The following is a 19,886-nucleotide window of genomic DNA, read 5'->3' as shown; positions in this document are numbered from 1 at the left end:
ATTGGGGCTATTGATCTGTATTCACTAATTGCGAAAATTAAAACCCACTTACAATTTATTAAAATTCGATTTCCTCAGTCCACACTTGCTTGGTCACAGATGCTTCTACGAAATAAATGGAAGTATTCTAATGATAACAAAGCAATGGAGAGATGCCGTCTCAAGGCCAATAGGGTAGCTGCTTCATCAGTTTTAATGTTGGCGATTGTCACATTAAGCACCCTGATCTTATGCCTGATGGAGTCCGTCTCAACAAGTTAGGAAGTCGCAACTGGGCCAGGTATATCCTTAAAACTTGTTTCAGAGAATATTGGTCCCTGGGGGATTTCTTCAGTTGCTTGGCGCTTCCCATGTGTGAGATGATTGCGGAATCTTCTTTATTTGTTCGCTTTCACGTGGCGCTTGCGCACACCAAATCAACTGGGGCCTACGTTAGCTTTTTATTTTTGTGAAATTGTCACAATTGAACTGTGAACGGGTTAAAATGCTAAACCATTTTGTTTGTAACATATTAGCTTGATCTGGATTCACGTTGTTTTGTACATGTAACTTACATTTAAATAAGTAACCACCCGCAGTATACCCTGGGTGGCCATTTGAACATATGTTGTGTGTTGTATTACTGTTGATGCATTTGTTGATTTTGTGTGGGTTTGACAAAACGTTGTGTGTTTATTGCCTTCCCACAAAGTAATATGCCACGGCAATGTTTGCAAAATAAAACTTTAAAATCACTCATTGTTAATAAAATCAACAATATTGTTATAATTTCCCTGTATAAATAAATGATTTAATAATAATGTTATAATTAGTCATTTTGGGTTAAATATATGTTGATAAAATCATTTCTTTCTCAATTTTCGTTTTATTGAAATTCAAACTCTGTATTTGGATGGGATGGGACAGGATAGAGATATTATGCAAGATACAGGATATACATGTAGGATGTAAAAGGATAGTTTTGTCAACTTTCACGATAGCAGCACTGTCCAATAGCAGATGCATAAAAGAAACAAACAAGTAGTTGATGCCATAAAACATGTATTCAGAGTTTGTACGGTTCAAACACAAACCGACTTCGACAAATTATTAGATCTAAAGGTCATGCAACTAAATACGAGAGTAAGAAAGGAACGTTTTGAAAAAAAATGTTTGGGTTTTGATTTTCGTATTTACGTTTTTTTTTTAGATACGTTACGTCTGACATTTTATAAATAACTTTTAGCCAGGTCCTGTATGTCATATTATGCAAAAATATCCATTTGTTTACATTAGTAATGTTGTATTCTATCATTGTGATCCTTAATTAAGATATTTTGATATTGTTTTTTAATCTTTTTAATTTTTTTTTCTATTTTTATTTACTGTTTACGCGAAATGCATAATAATAATTTAAATGATTTAAGGAATGAATTCAATATAATTCAAAATGGTTTTGGGTAATTTACGCTTTATCAACCGCTTAGCGGTTTATAGAAAAGCGTTAACTGTTTCAAACCATTTTATATCGTATAAAACTAATAAATATTATAATTCATTGTTTATTACTTAATTTTTTTTATCTTCATTGTAGATAAAAACGGCCATTTAACCTTTAAAATGACGTAAAATGGTACAAAATTCAAACGTAACGTCATGCGTATTAATACGTTTTTGACGTGAGTCTTACTATGATATAGGCAACATTCATTATACGATACAAAATAATTTTTTAGCCAAGCAGAAAGCGCATTACTACCAGAATTAAATCATATCAATATAGTTGCAAACATTCATCACTTTTACACAAACAACCTTAATAATGATAATAACATGCAACTTCATAACGAACTTTGTAATTGGCATATTTCCTGATTAAACAGTTCAGTCATTATAAGAAATAGGTATTGAAGCATTGAAATTATTTCATTATGTAAAGTTTCTGAAATAAACATTATCTGAGTTCAAATTTTTCTTTTTGTTCAATTCTTGATTGCTGACTCATTTCCAGTCGATTCGTATACAGTGTCAGCAGTATTAGGATAAAAGCCATCGATGCTAGAACAATTATTCCAACCAATAATGGTTTCTTGTTTGGTGAGGCACTTCTGAATTGCGGTTACATGACGAATTAGAACTTGTTCCTGCGCTAACAAGTTTGCCAACTTCTATGGAAACGGAAAAAGGGAACATAATAGTCATATTTACTGTGAAATTATCTTCTTAGAAAATTGATTATACTTCATACTGCTTTTAAAGGAAAAGGAGAGAAACTGAAATATTAACGACCCTATGCATCAATGTCGGCGTATGATTCTACGCATTTCTTTGAATAAAAAAAATATTCAGAATATGAATAAGTATTATTGTAGCTTTAATATATATTTAGACACAGTTATTGCTTCTCTGTACGTTAGTCGTTGTTTTGCGTTGATCCTTTCAGTATTGATCCGAATAAATGCTACATATATTAGCACGGACTCACGGACGGAGGCTGACCTCAGTCTCCCGCATAAAATTGTAGTTACTTGTTAATATTTAGATATATGTTAAATCAACTGTTCTTTTTGAGTAACGTTCTGATTTGACAATTGCAACTGATTTAGAGATGAATGTTTACATCAACAGAGACAATGTTCCATTTTGTGATTAATGTGGAATATGAGCATGCATTGCAGAAAATGAATATTTAACCCACATAAGGGGTTATTATTTCTGCAATGCTAGATACTGTAAAACCAATCTAATCCTAGTCCAAGAATCGTTGTAGAGCATCTTATTAAAGATAAAAATTAAACCTTTTTTAAAATAAATGTCATTGCAACAATTATTTTTTTTTATCATGATTGAAATTGAATTTATCACAACATTTTGGGTAATTACATTTGAATATCAATATTCAAAACTTCAAAAGTATTAAATTATTAATATTGATTGAATTCAAAAGAAAAAACAATAAACAAACAGAAACGAAGCCCATTATATACTCATAAAAAGGGCATTTGACATATTTTCTTGTAGATACTAAACTATATACTCCATAATAGTGAAAACAATATTTTAATGAGTCAGGTCATTCATTTCTAAAAGCGTGACGTATGAATAAGGTAAGAGACAAATGGTGAGAAAAAGAAATAAAACCTTTTTGATAGTTCTGAATACCTGTTGACGTTGACAATTGGTTACCTGTTGACATTGACGTTAGTTTTAACGTTGACGATTGTTTACAGCCGCTGATATAATCACAGTCCTTGGCACTACAGTTACATCTTGAAGTACATAAAGATCCATTCAGTGGGATCGGGCACTTTGTGCCACAGTTCGGTACATAATATCGAAGTTTACAAGCTAAAAAACGATAGAAGAACGTTGAGATGTGTAAATTAAAGGTCAATTGGTTGATAATATAAGATTTTCCATATATATTTAACTACTTACGTAAACAATTTTTTTGTACCCTGTCCCAAACAAATTGGTAGCAGCATGTTCCGTTTGCACTGTAAAAAAATATATCAATCAGACATAATATTAAAAGGGACACATCTACATAAAACAAGTTTACTTACTGTTCACAACTAAACGAATGCAAAAATTCCAAATCCAACAGCAGCATTACAAATACCAGTGGAAACATAATTCCATACGTTTTGTAGTCTAGAAGTCTATTTCATACTCGACATTATTCCATGTATTAGAAATTTTTGATTAAATTGTGTGTATATTTTCAACGAAATTAGTTTCCTTCATTAAAAAAAATATTTGAAATAAAGCAAACCAGTGAATTACGAAAGCCGAGAAGGATCATTCGAGATTCGAGATTCGAAATACGAGATTCGAAATACGAGATTCGAGATTCGAAATTCGAGATTCAATATCTAAATCAACCAATCAAATCATGGATCTGAAACCTGTATCCTAGCAACATCAAACTGTTCTAAATAAAGATCATTCGTACATGCTCTTTCCTACAAATAAATGTCTTAATAGCTCTTATATAGTGGTTATAAAATGGTTAAATTAACATTGATGAATTAACCCCACACAGTATAAACAATCAAATTAGAAATAACACTGTTGGCTTTGCGAATCTAAGTGGTTTTGTTTGCCCTGTATGTATTTCCCCCCGAACAATTTTAACCCGAAGTGTATTCGCCCCAACTGTGTAAAAATCGGCTCGCGAAGAAAGATCTGTTTAATCTAAATGTTTTAGCTATGAAACGAAACTCAAAAAAAATAATCGACATGTCAAAATATAGGTTATGATAAAGTTTTAAACCATAGAAGATATAATGATTTACAACCTCAAAGACAAAAATCCAGATAAGAATAGTGTATTGTAGGGTATGGCAATGCCATTGTCGATATGAGAGAGAGAGAGAGAGAGAGAGAGAGAGAGAGAGAGAGAGAGAGAGAGAGAGAGAGAGAGAGAGAGAGAGAGAGAGAGAGAGAGACAGACAGACGGACAGACAGACGGACAGACAGACAGACAGACAGACAGACAGACAGACAGACAGACAGACAGACAGACAGAGAGTTTTGTAGTGACAAATTCAGTTTGATTTAGAATTTGAAATTGTTGAAATTGATTTGATTTGTTACAAGCATATATAGACAATAATTAAGCCTCTAAAACGAGAAAAGAGAGGAGGTAGCTAGGGTAGGGCAGACCAACTAGCAAGCTTTAATTTTAACGGTGTTAGCGCACCTGTGATTTACATCAACTCTCTCTCTCTCTCTCTCTCTCTCTCTCTCATCACCTAGCATTTCCTTTTCCGTGAGGGGGCTTGGGGTATTTGTGATGTCTTACATTAGCTAGCGAAAATGATAAAAAAAACATGAAATTTTCTTTAAATTGTGTGCGCATGTTATACGCCAATAATCTGTTTTCAGTATACACATTTCAAGAGGGGGGGGGGGGGCTATATAGTCCTAATTAATTTGTCAGTTATTCTGTCCCCACTTTGTTTTCTCTTCGTTTTCCAGGTTTTTTTTATTTGGCTCGGCAAATTAATATAAAACTTTCTGTGTAGCTCCATAACGATGCACTGTAGATAAATTATGAGTAGTTTTACTTTTGATAAACAGGTACATATCCGTACTTGATTTTTAATTTGACTCTTATAATCGGATTTAATATTCCAATGATTAAAGGGTAGGAAAGAGTAGACGGGACTTTTTTGCGCATATCCTACTGTACCATTCATTCAACACAGGTATTAGCACTCATCGAGTTCGACTTGCTTTCCTTTCCTTTCATCCACTGGATTTAAAGCTATTAATTTTTGAAAATATTTTGAATTTATGGCCTGATTATATATAAATTAGAGCTGCACTGGTGCATATATTTACCCAAATGGACCAAAATATAACCAAATGAATCTAAAAGTTTTGACAAAATTAGTTTTAAACGTACGACTCTTTTTTTCAATTCTAATCGGGTATGTCCTTTAGAAAAATCTTGAACCACACACATTTTAGCAAATAAAACGACAATTGTTTCATTTTTTATGGGGAGGGAGGTGGTGCCGGTAAAGGACATGTATTGCTTGTGGCAGTTGTGCTATACTCTCATTTGTTATAATAGGTAATACTACATATTGATGTAAAATGAAAGTTTCCAATTACACTGTACATAGCTTCTATCACGCATTTTGACCCGTGCGATAGTTTAAAACAATTTTCAAAGCATTTAATGTAATTCAACCGATCATTTTTGAAATTTAATTTTCTGGATCCCCGCCTGATACGTCCGCCTTCTTGTATATTAGAATTACATGTACGTTGACCATATGTACACATTAACTTAATCGGCTATGTTATGGGACGATAACATTTTTTATCAATGTTTTTGCAGGATATGTAACAAATAACAGCCTATTTGTGGGTTTCTGCACTGATTATTTGAGATAATTTGCCGCCATCTTTTATGCATTCCACACACCACTCACAGTTTCTTTATTTGGTGTTCTGTGTGTATGGCGCCAAATTGGTAAATTTGCACCACTCACCCCTTGTAGCTTCATCCTGATTACATTTTATCTGGCTAAGTGTAATGTAGTAGTATATTAAATACACACATCTTTGTTTGCAGTGCTTATTTACATCTTTAGAGAGTTACTTACAAAAAAAGTAAACATTTGTATGACTTATATGTAATTATTGTCAATTTTGGTGCGGGGGGGGGGGGGGGGTAGGAAACTACAGAGAAACTTAACTTGGCTGTGAAACATATGCTTTTATTCTTTCTTGTTGATATATCAATGAATGAATTATAACAAAATATATGTACAACAATTAATTTTGAAATATTCATGCACAATCAAATAAAGGGTTTTACTGTTCTCTGCACAAGAAATCGGCAATGTGAACAAATTGGCACCCTATCATCCCTACCTTTAATTGTAGAGAGTAGGTATCCTTCTATATTGAAAACAATTCCAAAAGTAAGACTCATAATAAGTTGTTTACAGAGGAAAAGGAAACAAAAATTGTATTTATTAATAATTCCGTATGATGTGATAATATCTCAATGATTTGTTTATAATCATAGTACTAGTGTATCACTGTATGCATACATAAAAACGATAAGTAATGCTTATATTTATTAGTGAAACAGGACAGATTATTTATATTTAGATTATTTAGATACATGTACTAATCTTCATGCGGGGATCTAGAAAGGAGGGGGTCAGGGGATCTGGACCCCCTCCTCGGGAAAATTGGAGCTTATTAAATTTACATAGTAAAAATTTTTAAAATTGGCCTAGGACCCCCTACAGAAAAAATTAGCTACGCTTATGAAGTTCTCTACCATAACCGCATTTTTACACAAAAGGGGTGAATAAACCCGGGTTTTAAACAATTACTGGTGGTGAAATACCTTAGGGTTCAAACGCATCAGGTGGAAATGCACCAGGGCAAACAAAATCACTTAGATCCGCGAAGCACACTGCATTATTACTAGTCTACTTAGATATTCTGTGTAAAAGTAAATACAAATAATTATTTAGTTAGGTATGGAGAAGTGAACATAGCATTTATTTGTATATAAGAGCATGTATGTATGATTTTATTTAGAACATTTTGATGTCGCTAGGATACATATTTTCAGATCCTTGATTTGATTGGTTAATTTAGATATTGAATCTCGAATTTCGAATCTCGAATCTCGTATTTCGAATCTCGTATTTCGAATCTCGAATCTCGAATGATCCTTCTCGGCTTTCGTAGTGAATTGATAAGGAAACAACAACAGGTGCATATCGATTGCATTGAAAAATGTCATCACATTCCACGCTTGTATAATGACTATTGCATCGTCAAGTAGAAATGCAACAACACGCACTGGTCTTTATATAATTTGTACTAAGTTTGAAAACAAGCATCAATTGAAAAAGCAACCATACATGACATATAGTGATAACGAAAAGTGTTAAAAATCAAAAGTCCAAATGAAAAAACAAATCAGGAACTGAGCAAACACAAACCTTAAAAAATGAGGTAGCATCAGGTGCCATGGAGGTGTAAGTATCCTCTGCTGACCGGTCACACCCACCGTGTGTCGTAATTGTCGTAATTGGGGACAACGGAAAAGTCCTTAGAAAATTAGGAGATTAATAATTGTCTAACAAGTAGTATGAAAAACGTCAGTCAGCATGCGACCCAGTGGAAGATTGTATATGTAATAACAGATTTCATAATTTGAATTCACTTCGTATGTTTGCCCACCATATTAATAACAACAATGAAAGCCTTACTCAATCTATTTTGACAATTGTAAATTTTCAACATCACAGTCTTACTAAACACATAAACAGGATTGAAGATATACTTTTAATTAACCTTAGTATTTGCGCGGGTATGATAAGGCAACTCTCAGCGATCAAAATCATCTGACCGATATGACGTCACAATAAGCAGAATGATGTCATCTTTTACTCAGAAACATGTCCATTTTAACTTTATCTCTGGTTTAAATTATAAAAACTACATGCATAAAATATCACTAGGAACTCTTCTAACTAAATATATCTTCGATTTCTCTGTATTACGTATAATTATAATTGATGACGTCACAGGCATGTTTGATAGAGAAAATCATGTCGGGAGACAAATCATCGAAATGCACTGTAAACAATGCCAAAATAAAACTTATTTAATACATATATGGAAGATTTAGATGAGTGACTGTTAGGGTATAATCGGGATAATACAGGCAAAGATATTTTGTTTAATCAGCGACTGTTATAAGGTAAACAGATCGATATTTATATGGCTTGACCAGCTTTTCCTCTGTCAGTGTGTACAAAAAAAGGCAAAAGTGTAACACTACCCCGGATATTATGAAAGATGACTTTGGTAAATATCAACGGTATACGACCTACACTACTTGAATTTGGTGCTAGAATCCGGTGCTTTGTTGTTTTAAATGAAAAATACGTAGTATTTTCAATGAAATTATGTAGAAATGAGAGGGTTTCCGATAAATATTGACAATATTTATGTTATGCAATTAACAATTGGATTCTAGCAGTAATATTGATAAACATAAACTAATTGCCGATCGAATTATTATAGCAAACATACAAATGAACTTCGGGGTAGTGTTACACTTTTTGATTTTTTGTTAAGGTAAAAAAGTGATCTATTTTTCACTGTCACATGAAACCATGGCACGGCAGCTTCAAAGATCGAGTCGATTCCGAAGTAGGAAAATAATATCTTTGTGAACACATTCACTTGGTATTATTATTCCGCACTGTTTTTATAAAAATTAACAGTCTTTAAATTGATTATAATTTTGACGGTTAGTAAACTCGGAGTTGCCTTAACCTACCCGCGTGAATTAACATTCAGATCAAATAAGTTGAACAATGCATAGAAACAGCTTAATAATATGTTTGGAAAAACTTACACTAGGTATATCTCTATATTGTTTTTTTAGTTTTGTTAAAACACAATCGAATTTTTAAGTAACGATTGATAATTACTTGAAGCAAACGTATCGACGTAAATACATCTTGGATGCATTAATTAACAATGTTAAAAGCTGTGTTCCATTTGGATTAGATAATAAAGTCATTTAAAAGGTAACTGTTGAAGTGATATCAATATCAATTTATGTGTAATAACAACGAGCATTGTGGAATTTTTGATATAAACTATGTCCCGAGAGGAAATTATTCGAGATGACAGTTGTAGTTTTGATCTCACACCTTTTCTCATAGCAACTGATATTATCAATTATTATGTTTGATATTATCACTACTTTCCCACAATCATACATACTTTCAGATTTTTAAACAAAGGTCTAACACTCATATAACGAACATTCTAAAATCTATTGTTTACAATTTTAATCTGACTCTCTCAGATTTATATCTATCTATAGGAAAGATTGTTTTTAGATGAAATATATTTTGATGTGACCATCGTGTAAATTAGACCTAACGAGGAAGGACAAAACATTTGTTGAAAACAAGGAGACATAAAATAAATATATTTCTAAACATTTGAAATGATGTTACATTTAGCAAAACTTATCAAGGTCTTCTGTTTCCAGCTGAAGACCTTACACGGGGGTTGATCCTAAAGAAATGTCACATATGAGATTACATCGTAGAACGTAAGGTAAGAATAGTCCCCGCACGCAAGTGACGTCACTTCTAGATCTTTGGTGTTCTGTTTGAATTTCGAAATTAGGTACTCTATTAGAATTGACAACGATGCCCTATTTCACAATTTTATCATATTTTTCTCATAAAGTAACTAATTACATCTGCTATTTTTGTAATCGATGAAGTAGTATATTGGATTATATAATGTTCGATTAGTTTGTCGAGGTCTTTTCAAGAATTCATGAACGGAGCTTTATAATATAGTCATTGACATAAAAACCCAGTGTTAACTTTCCTCCAGAGCGTATGTCTTCTGTATATCTAATTATTTTATTGACATGACATATGCTTTTATTAGATATTGGAACCACGTTGTGGATACCCTTTTCATCCGCACTTAATTTTAGGTTGATATATCAATTTCAGTACATTTTCTAGTGATTTCTATTTATCGAAGCAAAAATACATCGTATCACTATTCGCATGTCCAGCCTTTTTATTCCTAGATCTAGAGACAACAGGCATTGTGTAGATAATCGAAAAGGGCGGTTACTTCCCTTTTTTCTACTGTTAGAAAAAATATATTTAATATCTGTTTCAAAAAAATGTGTTGTTTGGGGTTTTGTCAAATTTTGAAGCATGTTTATTTATTCATAAATACACACCTGTAAAAAGACGTAAGTAAGACGCGACGATGTCACGTATGTATAATACTATAAACATCAATATCTTGATAAGTGTTCAACAAAATTTAATCAAAATTTTAATTCGAATTAAAATTTTGATAAGAACAATTTTGATGTTTCATTTTAAACAATACAGCGCCAGTGGGAAGCGCGGTTCATAGTGTAATATTAATTTTGGATCAACCCTTGTAGTTTTTGTACTGTTTCTTATTAAGGTCTTCCGTTGAAGAAGGAATACATTATTGTTTTCGGACTGTTTCTTCTTATTTTTTAAAAAATTTGTGTACGCAAAAACTGATTGTCTGATTTCAACCATTCTTTCACATATGATTGCCAACAGTCATAGTTCTAGCCGTTTTTTGAAATCTATAAAGTGTTACTACCTCTCCCGATTTACGGCCGATTTAAAAAAAAATAAATTAACGTCTTCTTTGGTGCAAAGCAAATCTCCAAAAAATATCAGAAATGTGACAATGGAATGTTAAGGATAGGTAGACTATAGTTTAAAGTTGTGCACTATTTAGTTGCTTTACGCCAGTTAGAGCTCGCCTAAACACAAACTTGGGTTCGAATTTTGAATCAAAATTTTTAAACCTTTTGATTTGTATTTTTGTTTTTATCATTTTATATTTTGTTAAAACATAATTATATTACCAAAGTAGTAGATTATTAAAAGTTCTTTCAACGAAATCAAGAAAAAGGGGATATTCATATCAATTAAGCACCAGAAGACACGTACAGTAAAATACATATAACTAAAAAAAATGATCTAGATTTTGTTTGCATTATAGAAGCAAAGTTGTCGATCGTAAAAATACCTGTTTGAAAAACCCTTTACCACAGCTATTTAATAGGTATTTGGGGATTTTAAAGGTCAGTGTCCTTAAACTTTGATTTAAAATATCAAGATTACGAGGCATATTTAGTAAAGCATTGTAGATTAAAAATCAAAGTACTGGAAGTACTGAGAGACGGAGGCTTCATTGCGGAGGAGATTTATCTAATAATTCGAAGTATTGAAGTACCGACGGGAGTTGATTTCATTGATTGATATTTATCTTAAAATCAACGATATGTAATTTCGCATACCAAGTAGTTTCTTATCCGTAATCAAATAGCGCATATTTTCATAATATGAATTTTCGGGCTTTTCTGACAATTATAAGAATTCTAGGAAAACATCATATGAATCATGTTGACTAATATTTTAAGATAGAATAAATTCCATCAAACTATGTATCAGTAATATAAATATTTCTTGAAAATTATATGGATCCAAGCAATATTTAACTATAATAATATTTAATGCTTCAGAATGCATTACATCTAATTTATCGATTATTTTCGAACACAAGGTCTTGTCAGCGGCGATGATCTGTGGTTAGGTCCAAACACAGTTTCACTTCCGGTTTGCCAGAGTAACTGCATAGGAGAGTTGATAAAAATCAACTCTCCAAAATAATAATGGTTTTTTTCTTCTTCAAATAAGGTATTATAATAGAAGGTTTAGAGTATTGATCAATGAAGAGTTTGCAATACTAAATACTACAGGACAGAAACTACTTTGCTAACATATTCATGCTCTTTTATGGAATATGCAAAAACAAATTACAAACAAAAAAATATTTTGTTAGTTAGTACTATACCTAATGATTCACAATATATACTAAAATTTGTTATATATGAATAATAAACACTTTTAAACAGTGAACCTTTTTCATATGAAAAAAATCGTTATTGCTTAAAAACCCCTAATGTTACATGTAGGTAATACATGCATGATCTCAATCTCGCATAGTTGTTGTTCTTTTTCTTTTGCAGAATGTATGATTCGATTGTAGAGTGATCAAATATATTTCTTAGCGTTTCAAAAAGTTATGGAGATGAAATATTTATATATAAGAGACGCTACAGCTCATTTTGCTCAATTTTGCTCAAAATTACCGTTGATTTAATCATTTCAGGCGGTCCAAAAATTAAATATTTCTAGCTCAGCCTTTTGATCAACAGCTTAGCGCAGCAACTGTAAACATTTCATCGTGACTTTCTGCAAGGGATGAAAATATTACGAATTTATACAGATTTTATTTGTGGTGTAAACAAAATTTTAGAGCTAGATAAATTTAGAATTTCGGAAAAATATTTAACACGCAATTGCGAGCTTTTTTTGCTGTAAAAAGATTCAATCTTTCAGTATACGCACGACTTCTTTTCTTTTATCTAACTATGTTTAAAAAGGGAAATATCCAAGATGAAGAGAATTCGCTGTAATATCTCTTTAAAGCTAAATTTGAAACAAGTAATAGCTTTCCAAAAAGCTTGCCTGACTAAACAAAATTATTCCAACCTTATGAAATATGAGAGGGTATACAAACACGTATTGTTTTTGAATGTGTGTGGGCAGCTTCATCAAAATCATCTTGACAAGCAATTAAAAATGGGTGAATTCTCAAATTCACGAAAAAACCCTAACTGTAACTTTAATTCAATTAGAACTACCTATTTGCAGTTTCATTGTTGCAGGCTCCTACAAAAGTGGAGGTGGGGGGGGGGGGAATCCATGATATTTCCATTTATCCTATAAAGTTCAGAAAAGTGCCAGCTGTCAAAAAAGAGGGGAGGAGGAAACAGCCTCCCTCACCCCAACCCCCGATGCTACGTGCCTGTGATGTAAACACACGGTGTGCTTTGGGGTATTTGCATGATCCCAACGGACTCGTCAACTAATCGGCGCGCAAAAACTATGAATGAGACATTTAGGCGCGAAATCCTGCTTTACCGTTCACGTAACGAATGAACTAATCCATTGGCAGAAATCCATTGGGGGTGGGGGTGGGTTAAATGCATTTTTTGACATTTGTTTTGTAACAGCTATATACATGTATATTTTACTTTGGATCGGATGTTTTGGAAGAAATCTATCGAATTAAGAAACACACTTGATTAGTAATTGTTAAATGTAGTAATGTACATTTAGTGAGACACCCGAGTTATGTTCCCATTTCAAGATTAATGAAATCGCCCAACTGAACGAAAATCGGGTCACACCCCGCTTTGGCGATTTAGTTCTTCCAGTAAACATTCCAGCTTTATAAATATATATTTGTTTTAATCTAAACTGATGACTCTCTTGTAATAATGATAACCCAACACCAAATATTACTTACATTGTACCGTATAAGACAATATGTTACAACTTGTTGCGATGACCCCTCCCCCTTTTTCACCGTTCAAATATGGCGGAATGCTGATCTATTTTTAAATCAGGATTACACACGTGCTCTGCATGGTGACCGTCCCTTGAAAACTTGAAAACTCTTGCTCGCTGTTGTTATTACATGCCTTAAAACATTTTCATCAATTATGAACGTAAATGCTGACATCTTAAACATGCATCGGTTGATCTTTTTTGTGAAATATCATGATATAGCTTGTCTCATTGTCTGCACTGTTTCGGAGATTGCAACTTTTAAACCTTAGATATGCCTGACGTCATGACGTCAGGCAATAATATACCGCGGTAGATCTTGTAATACCCTGTACTTCATTTTTAAAAGAAAATATGTACATTCTGTCAAATGTTTTACACTTTTTCACGCGAAATTCTCTTATCACCTTGCAAAAACACACTGACTTCCCAACTTCCTTTGAAATCGACAGCGCTGGCCAGACAATGCAGGATTAATCAAGCTTCACAGCACGTGGCCTGGGTACTCTACCTATGCACACATTGTGCCATGCTACGATCACGGTTTTCTGTACTTAATTGGGGGAATACTCAAGTTCACATAGCAGTGGTTCAACTTGTTGAATAATCATTTTATTGGATCGATGCCGGGGGCGGGAGTGTAGCTATACATAAAAAGATATATCTCCTCAGGATATTAATTGATTATGCGCAAGAAATATACTATACAGACTAAGAACCACGCCGTGTTTATCCATTGAATCTCATAATTATTCAATATTTCGGTCAACACAAAATGGTTCTTGAGGAATCCTCATAATTTGACGTCACGGACAGGAAGCTGCATAAAAAGTATAAATAGCCACTAAACGATTACACACCATTGCTATTCTTAAACTGATGCATATTCATACTTACTTGGAATTTGACATATGGACTAAAATTTTCGAGAGAAATTATGTTTGTTGATCGCAATATGTATAGTTCTATTTATTGTAATTGCAAATAAGATATTTATTTTAATAATAATATTGAAATATGAATCCCAAACGAATAATGCAATTTTTGCCGCTAGGTGGTGTCCGTCAAATCCACTATCGACGTCACATGTGAGCTGACCGGTAGCAATAGAGGAGGCTCATAGAGCCTCCGTCTAAAAAGTATCCATTGATGACTCTAATTGATTTTACTATTCTAAACAACGATGCCTGTCCAATTGAGGATCAACAGGGCTGGCTCCTAAATTATTCAATCATTTGTATCTCAAAAACGAACAAAATTTTTTAATAAGTGTAAGAAACAGAAAGTAATGGCATGTAGGGGACCTTTCGTTTGAAATCAACAAACAGGAGCGTTGTTCCGTGAAACAGGGGCCAACAGACTTGTTAAGTCTATTATAAGTAGCTAAAAAACGATAAAAAATGTGTAATGCATTATAGAAGCAAATTGTTGATCGTAATAATGGCTTTTTGACAAATTTGTTACCACACCCATTTATTTAGGTATCAACGTCCTTAAACGTTGACCATATAGAGAGAGAGAGAGAGAGAGAGAGAGAGAGAGAGAGAGAGAGAGAGAGAGAGAGAGAGAGAGAGAGATTTATTTTGCTAAGCATTGTAGAAAAGATACTGTTAGCAAAGACGATTCTAATCGATTCCACTAATCAAAACATCAATGAATGTTCCCATTAAATTTTAGAACGTTTACATATCAACGAGCGTTTTGTAGTTTGCAATGCATGTTGTCGATCAGGAAATTTTAAGTATTACATTTAAGTAAATACTTTTCCAAACACTTAATTTTCATTCCGTATTATACTTTGGAGGGTTGTCGTTTTCAAAAATTCCGAAATTTTAACTTGTAAATTCGGATATGCAACATGCTGGTGTGTGAGCCTGGGTATGAATGTGTGTAATTCTGATCCCGAAACCTATAAAACTAGAGCATAAACACCCTAGAGTTGACTCCACAGTCCTTCAATCTAATTCTTTGTACTTAGTCATATTTGAAGCTGTAAAATAATGTAAGTTATTTACATGTAACCTGCCACTATAAATTACATTTTCCATCTGTAGTCTCTTAATTTGTAATCTCCGTTTTCTGAAATAGCACAGCTAACGACAGCTGTTACAAATCGACAAATGTAAAGTGTACAAATTTGTCAAATTTTGAAATGACCATATATGGAAACAAGTGCTCTGAATCCTCGCTTATCTCATTTTTAGCGTGACCCCGTCTACTGGTCTACTGTCGGCCGAATTCTCAAACCGGAAGGCACGCGTAGAACACATGAAATGAGTTTACGCGTAAGAAAATAGTGCAGAAAGTTTTCATGCATTTCAGTAAATATGTATCATAAAAACACGCATTAAATCTTTTTAAGTCCTCTGTGTATAAACAAAGTTCTATTTAGAAAATAAACAATAGTTTTATTGACCAAAATATTCTTGCTCGGGTTCAAATGTGGAATGAGTTACGTAGCTGAATGCACAGCGCCGTTGTCTATTCAGTTGGTGTACGAGCTCATCAATCAATGGAAGAGGTTGATGGTGGAATCGAAATTAAAGTTGGGGTGAATTACATTGTAAAATAATGCATTACCATTACATCATTAATTAGGGCATTAAATTACCATTACCATTACTTAATTTTCTTGAAGTAATACATTACATTACCATTACATGAGTAAAGTAATGCATTACCAATACTTTGTGAAAAGTCAATAAGTTTTTAAAAAGTAATTTAAAAACTAAATAAAGAGTTTTTGTGAATATTTCATGAATAAAACATGCTTAAAATATTTTCAGGTTCATGTTCACTATCAGGTTCAAATTTGATGACTTATACAAGATTGCTGTTGCACTTGTAGTTCTCAAAGTAAGGTTGGTCCATTCCTTTTATTGTTTCTAACAAACAAATAAGTTTTGTAAAATAGTGCCAAGTATTGCGTTGTAAATTTAATCGACAGGGTTTTATGCATTATTACAATCGGGTTCGTTATCGGGTTGGTCTGTTGAGACAGTAAGAAATGATATTCTGCATAACAGTGCATTGTTTTGACAAATTTCTACAAACCGGTAGGGGACGTGTATTGCTTATGCAATACTCTCAGAATGCTTGTTTTACATGATATACCGTTGTGTCAATTTTCTACAATTATGAAGGCCGGGATTGAAAAAAAATTAGACAAAGTATCAGGCAAAAAAGCCGAATTAACATTGATTGTAACAACTAATTCAAATTCATAAATTTTGGAAGTATATTCGAGGAAATCCAGGACAATTACAAATTCAAACTTTCAAGGCCCCGTCTTTCAGTACACTCAGTTCTTTAACTAATTAAAATTAATTACAAGAATTTCAAGAGTGCATACGGAAGTTAAAATATGCAATTATAGGTTTTGTCATTGTTGTGTATGGATATGCGTGTATCTTTGTAAAACTGATTAGTAAGGATTGTAACACGGCTTGCCAAGGTGTGCGAGACAACAGTGGAATAGCTGCTTTGTTACATGGTACTTGTTTAAATAAAAATGTGCGGGCATTAGAGTTGAACCATGCAATCAATACATTAAACTGTAAAATGTAAATGAAATATATTGCTTAATATGTTCGTCTAAAAATTAGCTTAAACAACAATAAACAGCGTTTTTTTTCACCACAACCAATCCTGGGTTCACTTTTTTTTAATGGTTTTATTGTACATTTATATTAAATTAATCACCATTGTTAAAACTTGTTAAATTTTGAGTTTTCGAAACTTAACAACTTCAGATGGTATGGGACCTCTGTCAATATTAATATGGACATCATAATTGAAATACTTTCACCGGTTTAGACTTTTCAAATTTTACAATTTTTAACCAAAAATAGCCTTTACAAATATTTAGAGAGGTAAACATTTTAAAAGTCTCAGTGTGATTCGATCTCATGACTTGTAGAAAATCCTCTTACCCACTGCGCTACGCTGTTAGGTGACAATAGGGTAAAAACCTTATTATATAATCACACGTTATTTCATTGTTCATTTCGATAAACAATACGTCACAACATTGAAGTGTCCAATACAACCTTAATGCATTAAAGTCAATGAACTGCAATTTTTTAAAGCACATGAGTATGATATACATATGTAAATTTTATGCAGGTGGTTTGCAGCAATTAAAATTAAAGGCGACGGAAAAATTTAATCTATGGCTATAATCAGTCATATATTAAATTTATGATCAAGGAACAGGGAAATAAATCGATTTAGAAAGACTCAGATGTAGAGACATCGTGTATCATTCAAAGTAAATACATGGAGTTAAAATGAAAAATATAGTGACTTTTAGTATTGCATATATGACACTATTTGGGTGTTTTCAAACTATGCTTACAAGAACTTGTGTAGGGTAAGTAAACTGTTTTATTTAATTTGTCAATATAAGAAAGAGTAGTTAACAAACAATGACTAGCTGATACTATTATAATTGTAGAAGAGACGGATCATCATGCTGTGTCGGATTCAGGTGGGATACAGCACAAGAGAAGTGTATACGTAAATATTCTACAGAACTGGAACCATTGCTATATATGTTAAAAATCCTTGCGTTTTTGATGCAACTTCTGTATCCAAACACTATTGAAGATCTGATTTTACATGTTTAAATGATAAAAGAAGTCTTTATATAGTTTTGAATAAATAATAGTTAATCTGGAGAATTCATATCATATGGTTATGAACTGAATTTGACATATTTTTAGAAAGGCTAAAAGCGTTAGAAGAAATGTCTATTAACTCAAGATTGTCACTTATTAATTTATAATCTAAATAACCCACTTTTCGGTAGCTATTATGATTACATAAAAAAAACAAAAAAAAAAGTGCAAACGTAATGGCTACTTTTATAGCTGATATGGTTTGCATGTCACAAATTAAAGCATTTTTCAAATTATTATTTGATTAGCATGTGACAAAGGTTATATGGGGCCTAATTGTGAAATTAGGTGTCCATTTCCATCGTATGGAGAAGGCTGTCAGATGATATGTAACTGTATTGAAAAAGATTGTGATCCTGCCAATGGCTGTAATAATTCGTCAACAGGTGTGCATATGTTTCTAATGGCATTAAATCTAGTCTGTCATTTGCAATTTTATATCAACGTAGGTAAAGTTTTGTATTAACCAATTATTTTAGAGTATCCAATGTCTTCGTCAATAGGCTTGGGGTACAAGAAAGTTACAACAGACCTGTTGAATTATGAAGCCAGCATTACTGAAAGTAAATATAATTTTGGATATTTCTTTGCCAAATTGTGTATATATGCACTTGCACTTCCTGCGTGCATAAAGTTCTGACAAACAAAAAACTACAAAGAAATCTAAAATAAACTCATCATTATTTAAATTTCAACATGAATTTTATATATATGATTTGGCTCTAAAACTCTTAACCATGCACGGAAATTGAAAGTACTCCAAAGGAACAAAAATTTCCTTGACACATGCTTACGTCCGGCTTTTTTTGAAACACGTTTTGAGAATATATATGTTTGGTATGTACAAGAAATTCAGTTTTTGATCAACGCGTACAATGACGAACATCTTTGATATCATATTAGTTAATAACACACTTTAATACAACCCTAAACACAATGAAGGATGATGTCTAAGAAATACTTTTTGTGTGTCTTTCAAAATCTTCGTAGATTTTTTTAAAAATAAATCTTTGATTTAAAAGACTAATAGTTTTAATAAAACTGTTCTATGTCTACCAAGAAAATATAAAAGATGTTTACCTATGTCTGACCTAATGGATAACGGAAATTGTGCCCGCTACAAAGTATATTTTGGCATATCTCTAACATATCATTTGAAGTATCCAGTTTTAAAGTTTAAAAAAGGTTACAGATTTTACATTTTACTGCAAAGAATGTATATAATATAATCATTAACGATATGTTTTACAAGATAAACTCTTTAGAAGATTGATATGGTTATCAAACAATTCCAGGATATTTTTTTATTTGTAAACTTAAATTTAAAAGGAAAATAATGATCATAGCACACTTGCCTTGGAACATTCTTTTTAGTACCTTTTTGAATCGTCATTGATAAATAATAATATTTGTGCAGTCTGCAAAGAAGGATATTATGGAATCAACTGCAAGCTAAAATGCCGTTTTCCATCGTATGGACTTGCCTGTCAGCAAAAATGCACCTGTATGGACAAAGACTGCGACCACGTTAAAGGATGCTTGCTGTCGGCAAAAGGTAAACTATGGATCAAAGCTGATATGCTACGTATCCATTTGAAAGGACATTAAAGTATGTATCATTATATCAACAAGAGTTAAGAGTTCCGTGTTAAAAAAAGAAATACGAAATGAAAATATTTGTCATTTTTGTAAGGAATCCGTATTTCATTATTATTTT

At 32.5% G+C, this 19,886-nt stretch overlaps 1 protein-coding gene across 1 annotated transcript in view; it reads left to right on the top strand.

Moving 5' to 3' along the window:
- The window catches only part of LOC128162453 (uncharacterized), a 47,179-nt gene that overhangs the window by 24,846 nt on the left and 2,447 nt on the right, over window positions 1–19,886 (top strand). The window contains exon 2 of the transcript XR_008240669.1: window positions 19,587–19,724. The gene's annotated coding sequence lies outside the window, so the exon portion shown is untranslated. The remainder of the gene's footprint in view (window positions 1–19,586; window positions 19,725–19,886) is intronic.

Source organism: Crassostrea angulata, chromosome 9 (genome assembly GCF_025612915.1).
Source record: "Crassostrea angulata isolate pt1a10 chromosome 9, ASM2561291v2, whole genome shotgun sequence".
In the NCBI taxonomy this organism is placed as follows: Eukaryota; Metazoa; Mollusca; class Bivalvia; order Ostreida; family Ostreidae; genus Magallana; species Magallana angulata.
This window is presented reverse-complemented; position numbering and strand designations above follow the sequence as displayed.